Source organism: Lonchura striata, chromosome 2 (assembly GCF_046129695.1).
Source record: "Lonchura striata isolate bLonStr1 chromosome 2, bLonStr1.mat, whole genome shotgun sequence".
Taxonomy (NCBI): Eukaryota; Metazoa; Chordata; class Aves; order Passeriformes; family Estrildidae; genus Lonchura; species Lonchura striata.
In genome coordinates, this window is record NC_134604.1 from 48,723,338 (window position 1) to 48,738,804 (window position 15,467).

Genomic DNA, 15,467 nt, shown 5'->3' on the forward strand with positions numbered 1-15,467 from the left:
AAAATCCATGACACACCTTCTGCCAGGACTCCAGATGTCAGCTTGACTTATCTTCAGGGAACAGTGGCAGTTGAATACGGAATCATCTAATTCTGGTTATATATTTTTTCTTTTTATTAATCTTCTGTCATCTTTACTTTTTGTCTATTTGCATATAGTTGGGGAAAGAGCTTAAAGAAATTAATCAACTTTGCAAAAAAGTGGAAAAAATTACTATCCATGTTAGCAAGTCCATCATGTGGATAGGTAAGTGATTTTTACAGTTTGCAAAATGTTAGTAAGTGTAGGCCAACAGACTCAAGACTTTATGATGCTGCAAAGTGATTTAATTATAATCTTAAAAAATAAACAGCAATGTGCTTTTTATTGGTTATGTGATGTATGCAGGAAAAAGAATTAAATAATACAAAAAACCCTCAGTCAGTAATTGTGTTTGAGAAGGCATATCTGAGTGGCACCATGTCAAAGGAATATGGAAAATTTGCTGTTGCTTGAAAGGCTTTTCTGTGTCAAAGTGGGTGTGTTAGCTTTTCAGCTAGGGAATGGTTTAAAAAAATAAGTACCTGAATTTTCATCTAAGTTCAGTTTGGTCAAGCAAGAATCTCTGGTGGCTATCCTGAAAAGCCCATGTAATTTATTTTTATCATTTATTTTTTACTGTCAGATGGGATAGAGAAAAAGCCTGTGAAAACAGTATATAAAAGCTTGCTTGTAAAAGCTTGTCCTTACACTATCTATAACCCACTGAATCACAAAAGATACAATAAAATGACAGAGATACCAAGAGGGTAATTTAGGTACAGTTAGAAAACTTACACCCAAACGTTTTTTCTGGACCCACTGTTCCATAAACTGTATAACTTGCAAAGTACTTGAGATCTTTGCTGCAACATCACTAGACTGGCATAAAACCCCTTGCCCTTCCTCCTGCCATGCCAGAACTCCTGGGTCTGGGTAGTGATGGATCTATCACAAGTGGTGACGGATCTATCGATCTTACTCCCTCTGGGCCCCTTTTGTCCATGTTGGAGATGTGCAATCAGTGCTGGACACACTTCCAAGGCTGGGGGAGAGCTGGTCTAAAATCAGCCCTTTCTGGGGCAATCTGGAAATAGAAGAAATGCAGTACAGCAAAAGTATTCCTTGAGTAAGTTCACTGGATTGACTAAGGGTGTATGAATTGTGGTATTGCTAAAGGAGTGTATTCTTCCTAGCTAGATCTTTTCCTTGTGTTTGCTCCAATTTCATTATGAGAAGCAAAGTCCCTGCTATCTTCACTCTCTGTTTTATTTGTGTTTCTACTGAGGAGATTCTGATTGTGAATAAGAAGGCAGGGGAGTTTTCAAATAGTCCTGGTGATCTCCAAATTAAAAGCCAGAAACCACAGTTGTCAAATCATGTGCCCTCCTCTGACTAGGTATCTGGGATGTCCTCTCACTAGAGGCAGAAAAAAACACTGCTGCTTCCTGGCTTTCCTCCTTCGGCTTTCCACAGATGTCAGTCATGTCAGAACTGGTATGCTCGCTCCCAGACAGAATTTTGCTGTGAGAAAACTGGTGTTTCGTTCAAAAGGTTTTTCTGTTACTTTCACATATGTCACTTGGGCAAATGGATAGTCAATGCTCAAATGCATTCTCAATTGTGAAAACAGGTAAAAACAATGTTCAAATACATTATCAGTCACATATTTCTGTAAATTTCCCAAATATTGTTTAACTATTTGGCTATTTGAAATTAAAGTGCTACAAATATGGTTAGCTGGATTCTCATTCTTAATTCCAAGATTTTAACTACATACAGGGATATTATAATTCAAAGTTCCACGAGTGGAAACTCCCTGGAGGAACCAGAAGATATGAAGACAGACCTATGTTTACTGTAATATTCATCTTACAGTCAAGGTTAACTATTAATTTCAATGGGAGGATTATTTACAACAATAGTACTATTAAAATTCTTTAATTTATTTATTTGCATAATGCTTTCATCTTTTTCATTATGTTTTCTCCCTTTTCTGCTTCTTTTAGTATTTAAACATTTGCAAAAATGGCTTGGATGTCAGAAGAAGTTTGTCCTTTCTTTCCAGAATTGATTGTATCTTCTTTTTTTCCTGAGCAAGTAGTTTTTAAATGTTGGCTGCCAATTCTTTTCACCACAATTGCTGTCTAAGCTCCCTAAAAAGATGTCTGATGATTGCATTGCAATGTCAAGACTCAGACAAGTGCTTTTGGCATGATTATATTCAGATATTGACTAACAGGACCAAACCAGTCACTTTTAAGTCCTGGCATAGCCTACAGTGAGGTAGCTGTCAATTTATAACTGACACAGTTATAAAAACCCCATGAAAAAAATATTCAATTTCCAAGCAGCTTTCTTGGAAAGGGAGGTAAACTCAATTTTTCTTGGGTCATTTAAACAGGTGCAGCAGTACCACCCAGAGGCCACTGCTGTGCTGGATACTGCACAAACTGGAGAGAGTTCCTGCCCAAAAGAGGCTGGAAAGGCAAAGAAAATACTAAGGGTTAGAAGAGATTATCATATAAAGATGTATTTTTAATAGTCTTCAGATGAAACTCTCCAAAATTTCATTCTCTCACTGTCCTACTCAAGCCAAATCTGAATGTAGACAACACCTCTAATCATTGACACTGTTTTTCATTCTTAATTAGACCATTTAGATGGGATGATGAAATTCCAGGATTTGGTCTTTGCTCCCAAGACAATGTGTTATTTGTTCAGGAGTCATTCCTGAGTTATCAATAAGCATATAATGAATAAGCAGTGTGGCTATCCAGTGGAACATAGGCCATAAGGATCCAACCTGCTCTGGGCAGGGAATGTGGCAAAAAGACTACCAGGAACATCTTGTTTATTCCACACACCCAGCTGTTCCACTGTGTTACACAGCCTGCTTAGGTATGTTGGGGGAGATATTGAACTTGGCACTCCATTTTCTGGGCCCTGTTCCTCTGTTCAGAGAACATAATCTCCATGGTTTTAAAAGGTGGTAGTTACTGAAGTGTTCAGGAGGGTCTCATTTTAGCAGATTGTGCCAAACATATTTGAGAATACCTGCCGATTCTTCTCTCTGAAGTGCAAGGAATGTTTTAAGTCCTGGTTTTGCTGATGGTATTAGAGTTGAGTTGCTCAGACCAGGCAAAGCACAAAACAGAAGAGGAGGCCTTTGAAGTCAAAGAAGGACCTTATCAGTTTAAGAACTCAGTTGTTCTGCATCAGTTAAGCAGCGAAACAAAGCTATTTTTGTCAACAATTTCAGACATCAGCACATCAAACCTACCTATGTATTTAGTCTCTTTATCCTTTGTCTTTATGGAATGATGGATGTCTCTGCTTCTGTGAAGAGAAATGAGGTATTGTGGTGCAGCAGAAGGAAGAAAAGGATGCATTTCTCCCTTGTAGTCTGGCACCAACTAGTCTGAAAGCTGAAATCACCTCCTGGTGTAATAGAGTACCTACAATGAGCAGTGTTCACATATGATCAGAGAGCAAAACCAACCAGAAAGTGGGTACATTTCATTCTAAACAATGAGATTATGTTAAAACATCAAGTATCAAGGAAGGTAAACAGAGTAGTGGAGTTCTGACTTATCATTTTGAGTAAATAAACTGAACATCTGAAGCCATCCCAACACTATACACATCCCTATAGGAAAAAGCAAGGAATAGAGGTGACCTGTGGAATAAATGCGAGATCCATTTGATGTTCTTCACAAGCCTGGGTAAGGAGGCTTTGTGAAGTAACAGAGAGTATGTCCTGTCAAACCGACACAGATCTTTATTGCAAGAGGAAGAGGATGAGGGGAGAGTGTTACAGATGTTTATCCCTCTGTATCAAGCACTGATAAAAGGGTTGCTAAGCCTGAGTGTTCTGTGGGAACCTACACGGGATACAACAGAATATATTAACACAGCAAAGATGTTCTTATGACATTCCTTGTTCTTTTAAGTATCAGTAGTTTTGAAGCAATCTACATATTTAACTGCATCAATATGCATTATATGCATTATTTCATTCCTTTCCTCTGATTGCTTGATTCCCCTCCCCGTAGAGCAATGCCCCAGCTTTGTAAAATAAAGTATCCATTACACACTGAAAAAATGGGCCTGATGAATCACAAACCCCCACATAATTTAGTACATCATCTCTCAGTACAGCTTTTCAGTCTCATTTAATGCATTATTGAAGATAACACGTTCATTAAAACAGCTGCCAGCAAACTCTTCATTTGGATTGTTTCATGGAAGGATTAGTCAAAGGGAAATGAAACACCACAGGCTAATGATATGCAAAAGGGACAAAAAACACTTAAGTTTTGATACATTGGTATTGAGATGTTAATATGATTTTTCTTAATGAGTATTGCTCTGCCAGATATGGTAAATCATAAACCTGGTGTTTCTTCTTAGCCAACTTACAACATATAATAAAAAATAACAAAAAAAAACACATGGCAAAATTACCAGGGCTGTTTAGTGAGGATGGCTTAATGAGCACAGAATTATTTATTGTTTCTTATTACTTCTCTGTCAGTAAGCTTTTAAATAGCAGATATTTTCATCCAGAGCTTCTGGTCTCTAGGGGAGTGAACTAAAATCTCTCATCCCCCTCAAACACTAGGAAGTCCTAGATTCTAATGTGCTGGCTCAAATGAATGTCTAACATCTTCCATTGCAACTGAGCTTTAGCAATAAGTGTTGGTTTCTCAACAGGACCAAATTTGTGACGTTAAAATTTTCCCAGTACTTTTTTAACCCCATTGTGCAAATCATTGTTTGCTGGTAAAGCACAGAGTTTTAACAATTATAGTTTAACTAGGACATATCATCAGCAAGAGACACACACCAGAAAAAAATATCAATAACTAAAGTTTTATTAGAGTTACTGATATGAATTCATAAGATATTAATAAAATTAACAAAACAAAATATCTGCTGTCTCATGTATCCATTGCATAATGTTTCTGAACATCCTTTAAACCAGACAACATCCTTACTCAGCTGCAGGACCAGTGGTTTAAATTACAGACATCCATACCTCCTGCCCCCTCTATGAAATGTGCAGTCAAGGAGAGAGAATTTGACTGGGACAGCCACTCACCAGTCTATTATTAACCTACAGCTTTAATACTTTGTATGCTTTTAAGCTCTTGCCTAGGTCCAAGCAGCCTTCAAACACTAGCTCTGTCTTTGTCATGTCCTGGAAGTCCATTTAAACTGAGATGTAAGGCAGAAAAATCAGTTCTGAATAAACCATAAGCTAAAGCATCTCATGACAAAGACTAGTAGTTCAATAACTTTTTCTGACCAGTAAGCTACTGAACTATTGATTATTTTAGACAACATATTATAACAAAACATGAATTCTTCTTTCAGTTTGAATACTTATATTCTCTCCAAAAGGAAAAAAAAAAGGTTTCATTGTAGTCTCAAAGGAAGGAGTATAACTGACATAGATGTCTAGAAATCTAGAGCTGTTCATTCCAGGTTGCTTTGCAACCCACAGAAGTAAAGATGTACATTGGCTAATGTCACAGTAAAACAGATCTTTGCCATCTGACCAATTGAATTGCTTCCTACAAATGTCTGCTTCTCTATATAAGCTAGAATAGATCAAGTAACTCAGAAACAGAAATCTACACTGTAGATGTATAAATTTAGGCAAGATGAATCCATTCAAAGTGTTTTGATAGTCAGTTTAATAAAAGTAGGAAAGATAAATACAACAACATGCTGTCATGCAAAATAGGTATTTCATTATTTTGTTATTTCATATTAAGTATGTACTTCTTAAAAAATTGTGATTAAACATGGAGTGGGGTTCTTAAAACCCTCTAGCAATTTTTGTCCAGATTCCTTCTGCAGTTGTAGATGCATTTTCCAAAAATCATTTGTTCTGTCTCAAACTTATCATTTAAGTTATTTGGGAAGAACCTTTCTCTGGAGTTTTATGTCTCCCCTTGAAGGTGCAATATGAACCCACTTCCCTCTGCATGAAAAACAGTAGTTTAAACTGAATAACTGACTTCTAAATGGCTAATCTTGATGAGAAAATCCCATTTATGCTATATTAAGCAAACAGGTCTTTATATTAGAGGAAAAGAGAATACAGTCCTTTCAAAACAAATATGTAGGAATGTCTTGGAATCCATAAAATTTCAATAAATTATCATTGATTTTATGTAAAATTTAGTGTTTTCACAGATCTGATAAATATATTGACTCATATCCTGTTTTGCTTCCTGCAATGTGTGTATAAAAATGCATCTAAATTCTCATTAAAATAATTATTTTAATAACGATGCAGTAGGTTTTCATTCAGAGAATTCCCAGCAGTAAAAATGAATAATTTCCCAGTGTTTTGAATTAACAGGCCAATATAGTTAACTAAACAATAATAATTTCTTCATCATACATTCTGTATGTCAAAATTAGTAGATCCATTTTTCTGCAAAAGAGAAAAGATTGGTCAGAGATGCCAAGCAAAGCATTATGCTCCAAGTGTTCTACAAGGAAACTTCAGATTTCTGTTTTTCTTTTATAACATCTACTGAAGTCTGTCTGTCTTGTAACTTGATGAAATAGGACATGCCAATGTATTGTGCTTAATATAGAGATCCTTGGTATGTCTTGCTACAGTTTTATAACTGTGACTATGCTTTATTAAATTTCTAATCTAATTATTTGCAAAATTCCCCATTCCCATCAGATTTTGCAATGAGTTAATAACAAAAGTATTTTAAGAAAACAAATTTTTAATATAATTTTAGTTAACATGATCTTATCTCAGAATTACATAGTTGAAAAGCAGCTTATCAAAATATTTCATCTACATCTCTGTTTGTCTTAATTTGGTACAGAGGTACTAATTTATAGTATTGTGAAATAATTGTCATAAAGAGGAAAGACTTAAAATCTAGCAACTTCTAGAAAAATTAATAAAACAAAATGTTCATTTGTCCTTGCCTTGCATGTTTTTTTTTACTCACTTTGCTCCTCACAAAGGTAAGAATCATAACCACATGTAATATCTTCATTATGATTTCATAGATTTTGTATCTTCTCTCTACTGGTCACAATTACTCCACTAGGTGAAAATACCTCTGCATCCTGGCTTATTTGTTTCAGTAGGACAATCTGATTCTCAGATGGCCTTGCAATTTATTCTCACTTCCAGGGCAAGGTGCCACTGCTCCCCTCTAGGTGTCTCTATTGATTGGCCAGGTACAACTCTATAGAGAGACCTGAAGAGATAACTTGCAGTGTGACCAAGATCTCCCTCACAGACAGAGGATATCTAGAACCTGGGGCTGGATATCATCCTAAGCAATCAGATTTGCTGAAGTAGATGTTTTGAAAATATTTAAGTACACGTTTAAGTACATTTAAGAAATGATCAAAAGCAACAGCTGTGCTTTCATATATTGAAGTCTTTTTGAATGAAGTTCACAAAAAATGGTTTTTCCCACCTTCAGTATTATATGTCTTCTGCCTTACCTTTAACTTTGGAATAACAAGGCTCACAGTGCACAGTTTTTTTGTAAATCCAAATGCTGTCTCCTGCTTTTAGATCTTCCAAAGGTCTCTTACATACTTCACACTTCAACACACAAGTCAAAGAATGAAGAAAAATTAAAATGAAACATTTCTCTAATACTCTTACCCAGCATGCTTTCCTTTAGGAAACAATCAACCCCAGACCAGAATAGGAGTTACTAGTACTGCAATATAAAAAATGAAGTCTGAAAGAGTAGTTTTGGAGAACAAGAAATTATATATCTGACTATGTCACTTTTAGATATTTAAAAATCAGATAGCAGTATCTTGACTAGTTGCCTAGGTACTCATAATACTCAACAACCCTGTCCTTTCCCCAGACATTTCCAAAGGGTACTTTCACTTTCTCTGTTTTAGCTTAGGGGTTTATCCTACAATAAGATGAATCACCATTTTGAGATCCTTTTCCTTCTTCACTGAATAAAGGGAGAATGATCACACATAATCATGTAACTCAGAGTAGATCTCAAAGAATCTAGACTTGCTTATTTCAAAATATTTTATGACACTTTATCTTAACTATGTTTCCCATTTTTGCAGTATCTGGACACTACTTTCACAAATGTCTCAAAAAAGCTCATTTTTTGAGATAGAGAAGAATTGCCCATGTTTCACATATGAAGATGCACAGATACACACAGAGGCTGACTTACTAAGATCACAAGGAAAGTCTACAGTAGATCAAGAAGCATGGTAATTTGATGCAGAAACTAGGATCTTGATACCCACATAACTTTATTATTTATCTAAATCTGATTTTATATTTCTTTGTTTAAATTAGCAAAAGGGTGGCCATGTCTTCACAGCTCTGATAACTAATATTAGCTAGCATTTTTATACAGAGAAAAAAAAATCTAAAATTTGGATTATTTAATTAATGTACTTCTGGTAGATACCTTTACAAGGAAATTAGGATGATGTGCTGCTGTCAGCTATATGCAAATCTCTAATGGATACAGGGTATTTGTAAGGAGCTAAATTAATATTAATTATAAGAAGTTGCACTACTTAGCTAAATACATAACTGCAAGCATGAACCGCAGACCTACATCAATTGTTTAATTTTTTTGCCAATGCTTTCATTGATTTGTAGTTATACAAAAACTAAGCTGAATCTTCCTGGCCAGACAGGTCCCCGTTTGATAGTAACAAAAAAATATAGTTTAAAAAATAAATGTAAGTATTTAACAGATAATTCAGCCACTACCAACATGTTAATAATCCTAATGAAAAGCACATTCTTCTTTAGGTGGGTTGATCTGTCTAAAAGGAATGGAAGCAGACCAGAACTTATATTTACTTGCAATGATAGTATTGAGGATGTATTACATAGTAGTTCCCATGGGATAAAATACTTACCTGGTACTCAAGAGAGCTCAGAAAGTCCACAGTAAACAAAAAGCACATGCAGCTTCATACATGTGAAGTGCAACCTTACTGCTGTATTCTGATTTGTGTTACTTTCCAGTAGTAAATAGGGACAAGAACTGCTCTCAGAAGCAGAAGTAAAAGCTGCACAGGACTGGGCAGAAATATGAGCTATTCTAATATTTTACTGACTTTGCTGAGCATTGTTTGTTAGAACAACAAACTCTGTTTGTAGATGCAAGCAGAAATAAGACAAATGAGACAGAAAGAAAACAGACTGTAGAACTGAGCATTGCCAGGCATACCCTAACTTTAAAAGTGAATTTTAGGCTGAGGCTTACAGTTTGAAATTACAAACAAAAGAGAAATTTCTTCTGTGCTTTCATTCTTAATGGAAATAGAAAAAAATACCTACTTTTTAATAATTAAATTGTTTTACATGTCAATTAAGACCTAAAAAATCTTCATAAAAACTGAATAAAATTTTACAACATGAAGAAAGTGTAAGTTTATATAATTCACTGTATCAGACTTGAAGTGAAGGCTTATAAATATGAAGGACTTTAAGAATACATTCAGCTGCATCCTTCATCCTGCTTATGGTTTCAAGGGAGGAGAGGCGAGGAGGAGAGTAGAGAGAGGAGAGACGGAGATAGAAAGAAAAAGGAAGGGATTGTGTAGGGAAGAGAGGGAGAGATTATTATTTCCTACATTAATCTTCTCCTCCAGTCTCAAGACTTTTTAAAAATTCTCACAGGTGGAGAAGGCCTAAGGCCTAAATGATCTCTTATTATACGTGTACTATAATGCAGGTATTTCAATCAAATTTTTTTTCTTGATAGCAGGTGAAATCTTCTTACCTTGAAGCAAGTGGAATGACAGCAAATTTGCAAGGCATCTAAGATCATTTTGGCATCTATGCCCAAGGGCTTCCTGCAGTATGTACATATATCTTTTCCAATTATACTCCTGTGTATATAATATAACATCAGTTGTCAGAAAAAGAGCTGCTATTGAAATCTCAAGCAGAAAACTTGATAAGGTTAGCACACTGCATGGGAAAGACATTTGTATAATGTACAATAGCCATAATGGAAGAATGCCATTTGTGTATTCTCTCCATTCCAGTTAACAGGTGTCATGCACGTGCTCCTGTGATGGGAAAATTGCTGAGCTTAATTGTCAAGCAGCAAAAATACCTTGGTAGAAAGAATGGTCTTCTCTGATGAACTTAATTAAGCTGCTGAATGTCTGGGAGCATTTATAATAAACAGGGATATGGTGGAAGGGAATGATTTTAATGTTTTAATCTCAAAAGTAAATTGGTAGTTGAATTCAAACTGCCATAATTTGACAAGTCTGGTTCACAGAATTCTCTGTGATACAGAGGTGCCTAAAAAACCTTTTTGACTTTCTGCACTGCAGACAGAACTCATACCTTGATAGCAGTTATAGCAGATTCATGTATAGAACAGTCTACTATAATATTTTTTTAAATTTTAAAATAATATGACAACAGTATTTTTTTAAATTTTCTCAGCTCTTGCTGCCCTCCTATGTGACATCACTCTGTACTTTGTCTAGATACAACTGTTGGTGTTGTTTTAGCATTACAAAATCAATGGCTCTTGCTCCTTGCCTATCAGTGACAAACTGCTGTACTAATATTTAATCATCCCCAGAGTTCCTTATCCTTTTGTTGGAAAGGATACAAGTTTTTCTGATTATGTATTTCCAGGTAGTAGGGCTGTCCAAATTGAATTAAAAATAATGGGCACTTCTAACTTCTTTTTCCCTATAAGGTAAGTTATTACAGATTGAGCAAATATCCTGCTTATATTTGGGAATATCTTACTAGTGTGAAAAGATAGTTTTCAACAGCACTGTCATTCCTCCATGCTTGTACATAAATTTGGTCATTATTGTTCTCACAAAGGAAGGAAATTTTGCGGAGTAAGCAGCTGCCTGAGATAGAAACCTACAGAATCACAAAGCCAACTTTGTCACTTAAGGCATTGGCTCTTGTTTCTATAGATATTTTAAAATGTCAGCTGTGACAAGCCTAACATAATATTAGGCTGCTGAACTGTGGTCATGATTTGATGGCAAGATCTCACTGAAAGCGACCTTTGTATGAAAAGCTGTCTCATGATGGTGACTTCCAGGGCTCTCTTTTGTCTGAAGACTTGAATGCTTATGTAAATGTCTGTGTCCTTTAGTACTCTACAATGTTATTAATGTGTTCTTACCGATCAGAAGTAGAATAAACAGTTTTGATAGTATTTCCAGTTATATTTTCTTCATAGGCACCAAATGATGATTTGCTGTGAAGCAGAGAGTACATAGCTATCACTAAACAGTACCACATTTTTTTAAAGACTTCACTACATCGATGATAATATGCAAAATAAACTAAGACAACATGCTTGTAAAAAAATCATACTTGGTGATGAGTTCTTTTTCTGTTTTTTTTTCACAACCATCAAGAATAATATATCAAATAATAAGTGTAAATTAGTAATATAATAATATTTGTAATATAGTGTCCTTAGACTGTGTTCTATTTTTGAATGATCCTTCAGCACTTCAAAATAAAATCCACAAGCCCATTGAGCAAAATTTACATAATGGTATTTCGTTTCCTGTGCTGATATCTCAGCCTAAATGATACATATCAGAAAATGGTGACAGACAACATTTTTTCATTTTCCTCTTCTTCTTTCACTTGTCCTCAAAAAGCTGTCAAACATCCAAACAAAATTATAGTATGTCCCTAGAATTAGTCTTTATAATACAGGCTTTTCAGTGTATGATTTGTGTTCACCACAGTAACTGTATTGTTCCTTATATCAGAGTAAAAGGAATATACTGAATTTAATTATCAGGGAAGTTAAATCTTCTATTTTTAACAATTCCATGTCCAAGTTTCTTAAATGTCAGTTTTGTTTCCGTGGAAGGGATGAACATGTATGTGACAGTTGAAGTAGTAGTCTGCCATGTGTGTTTTGAAGACTTCTGAATTAATTTATTTATCCTATTCTCCAGAAATTCTTAAGGTATATAGCAATTATAAAATGTTTCATCTCAGTCTTGAATAATGTTCTGCAATGTTAGGAGCAATTGTTTATAATCATATGTATTTACCAAATGTTGCTTTTTTCCAGGAAATACAACAGATTGATAACATGTGTAAGGTGTTATGAAACTCAGATACTCTTTTCTACATACCTGTATTTTGTAAAGTACATATGTCTTATTTGATTTCTGTGCAACACCAGAAATGCATTTAAATTGTAGCTACTGATAAACTGAAATGATAAATGTTTTATTTATATTTCATAGAACATAACAATGGTCTTGTTATTTAATCAAAATGGGTTTGCTCACCACAGAGGAAATATCTCCTCAAATGAACACCCAATGTTCCATTTACATTTCAGGTGAGATGAAAGTAAACTTACAAAGTAGGAATGCAAACTAAAGCTAAGTGATCCCCTTTTGAATGAGTTTCTCTGGCTGAGAAATTCTCTTGACCAAGAATGTGCATAAGATATGTCACAGGGTGGAGTGTATTTCTAGTACAGTTAACTAAAGTTTCTAAAGTTGCAAGGAATATAATTTCTTTGCTCCTGTAAAGTATGAGCCTGTGCTTGTTATTTTTGTTAAGCTTATTTTTTCCCAAATCTTCCATTGAACTCATATTTAACGGTTTTATTTATTTATATTTATTTATTTATATATATATATATTTATTTATTTATTTATTTATATTTATTTATTTAATCTTGGGCAAAGTGAGTACTGTGCATTGGACACTCAACATAATATAGGTATTTACATGCTGCATGCCTGAAAGTAGCATTATCTTACAGGAAGTAAGATAATGTATAGAGAAAAATACTTTCCTCAAGTGTTCTAGTGTAGAGAACAGCATCCTTTGGATTATACTAACTGTATTATGGTTGAAATACACAAATATATACAACCACAGCTTAGGTAGAAAACTACAACTGGAGTGTATAAAATAAAAACTCTGAAGCTACAGCAAAAATATTTCCAAAGCATCAGTTTCTAACCTTGTCAACTGAAAGTGTAAGGAAACTCAGAACATTTAAATAAATGCATAGTCTGACAGCTTGATGAGACACCAACTGAAAACTGAGTCCCAGTAGTCTGAGAATTGTGCACCTGATCACGTCCCTTCTTTCAGATCACATCAGTCACTCCTTGACTTGCTCATACAGCAAACTACACAACAAAAATACTCTGTAGAACCTATTGCATAAAACCTGAAAGAATAACCTACAAAGACCATTCATTTAATAAGTTTTCATTAATTAAAATGGCATTAGAGCTTCAAGTAGAGAGTATATAAAGCGTATCAAATGTAAGGTAGTATTGTGGCAGATTCTTTGCCCTGTCGTTCTTCTATTACTGTTCTCTATTTTAACTTTCAAAGATAAGCAGAATATTATAACTCAGAGCCTGTTTGTGCACAAAATTCTGAAAAAAGCTAATTGATTTTTCTGTTGAATATTCAATTTTAATCTTAAATTGTAGGCTGTTTGGCTTTGCTTTTATTCTCGGCCAGTTTATGGGTTTGCCCTTCAAGGTCACGCAGAATTTTCAGAGTACACAGATTTCAACTGTGCTCCAACCACAGATGTAGGAATATGAAGGATTAAAGATCCTGTCCCCATTCATATCCACAGCAAACATCAGGTGTGCATAAGGTTAAGGATGGGGACATTGACCATAAATCCCATAAAGTGAATTATGGGAAAGATTGTGACCTTTACTTTCCTGTCAGTAAGGCTCAATAGATTTCTCATCTCCTTGCTGAGTCAATAATCCTGACTCAGGCAGTTTGCATTTGTACAGCAATACAATGTATTTCTTTAAACAGTCCTTCCTACATAAATATTTAATCCAAATAGATGTATAAATTGATACTGAAGAGAGGTTTTTCTTAATCCATAAAGGTCTTTCATTCATGAACTACTTTTTGTTGTCATATTTGTGAAAATAATTTTGACCATGAAGAAGAAGATAACATTTCCTTTTATTTCAATTATTTCCTGATACCAATAGACCTGGTGTACATCTAGCTCTATTAAATATCCCTACATCATATTTTTCACTCAGATTTACAAGATGTGGGTTTGTAGAGGTAGAATCCAGCTAGAGCATAAGTATTGCAACAGAAATGGCTTTTTAAAATAAAATGTCTTGATCAAAAAGTCAGAATCCCATGCCACAGTGTCAGTGATTGGGTTGATGATACCTGAGTTCAGATTTATCCCATATGGGTTTAGGAAGTTAAAAAGGCACTTTAAGTGAAGACTGTAATGTTTTTCTTACAGTCTCATAAAGAAACAAGTTCATAAGAAATAAAAGCATTCAGGAAATGCCTTTTCTCTATTGATTAGATAAGAATTCTGGCTTAGCTGACCCCCTAAATGTTATGTTTCAGCTATATCTCTAGAGCTACACAGGGTGTGTCTTGTCCTCCTCACTGTGTACACTAGAGTTGGGATTTGTGATCTTCTGGGACTGAGATCCTGGAAGCAGATTTAGAAAGGGGCTGCCATGATTCCAGAGACCAATGAGAGCTTTCTAAGCATTCCTGAAACTTATTGCATAAAAAAGAATTTTATTAATTTTTTTTCAAGAAAAGGCATTTAGATACTACCTAATTAATTTTTCACAGTACCTGGTCTTTCTTTCACTGTCATTAGAGTAATTTATTTCTGGGAGATTATTTGGAGCCCTTGGAGGATTTTCATATGCTTTCTCAATTATCCTAAAGTAAAAAAGAAAACGACACAACATGAAAATAAGCAATTTTTAGAAATCTTTTTCAGCTGCAGTTTTAATTTACACTTACAATAATGAATGCAGAAGCTTGGACTAGAAAAAGTAAGTAAAAGCAATTTAGCTTATTTTGGTTAAATCATTGCTGGTGAAAAATAATGCAGTCACTGACCTATAATTTTTAGTCCTCCTTTATGCTGATATATTCATATATATTCATATTGGAAGCTTCATCTAACTTTAATTGAATTCTAGTTTTCTCTAGTGCTGACTGAGGTTTTCAGCTGGGCAATAATGTCTCGTTGATAGCATTCCATGTTTTCTTGTCAGTATTACATAATGTTGTATTCTTAGGCTTACTGTATTTTAGTTCCAAATTTTTTTTTTTTTTGGATATACTACAGTTATGTTTTTATTAGAAATTACCAACTAAACAGACACGTAGACTCGTTTCAAAAAGCGGGACTACAATTCAAGCAAGAGAAACTTTCTCCTGCAGTTTCCCCTGCCACAGGCAAACAAACATAAAAATAGATCTTGTCAGACAAATTATGGGATATCAGGAATAAGTGCTAATAGCATTTCTGATGATTTTATAAAGCAGCTCAGACAAAGGCTGCTCTTGTTTGGTTCTGCCAGAGGTTATATTCTGGAACAACGTGATCAGTATCTGCCTTAACTCTGGATGTGTGGGCTGCAGCTTGATT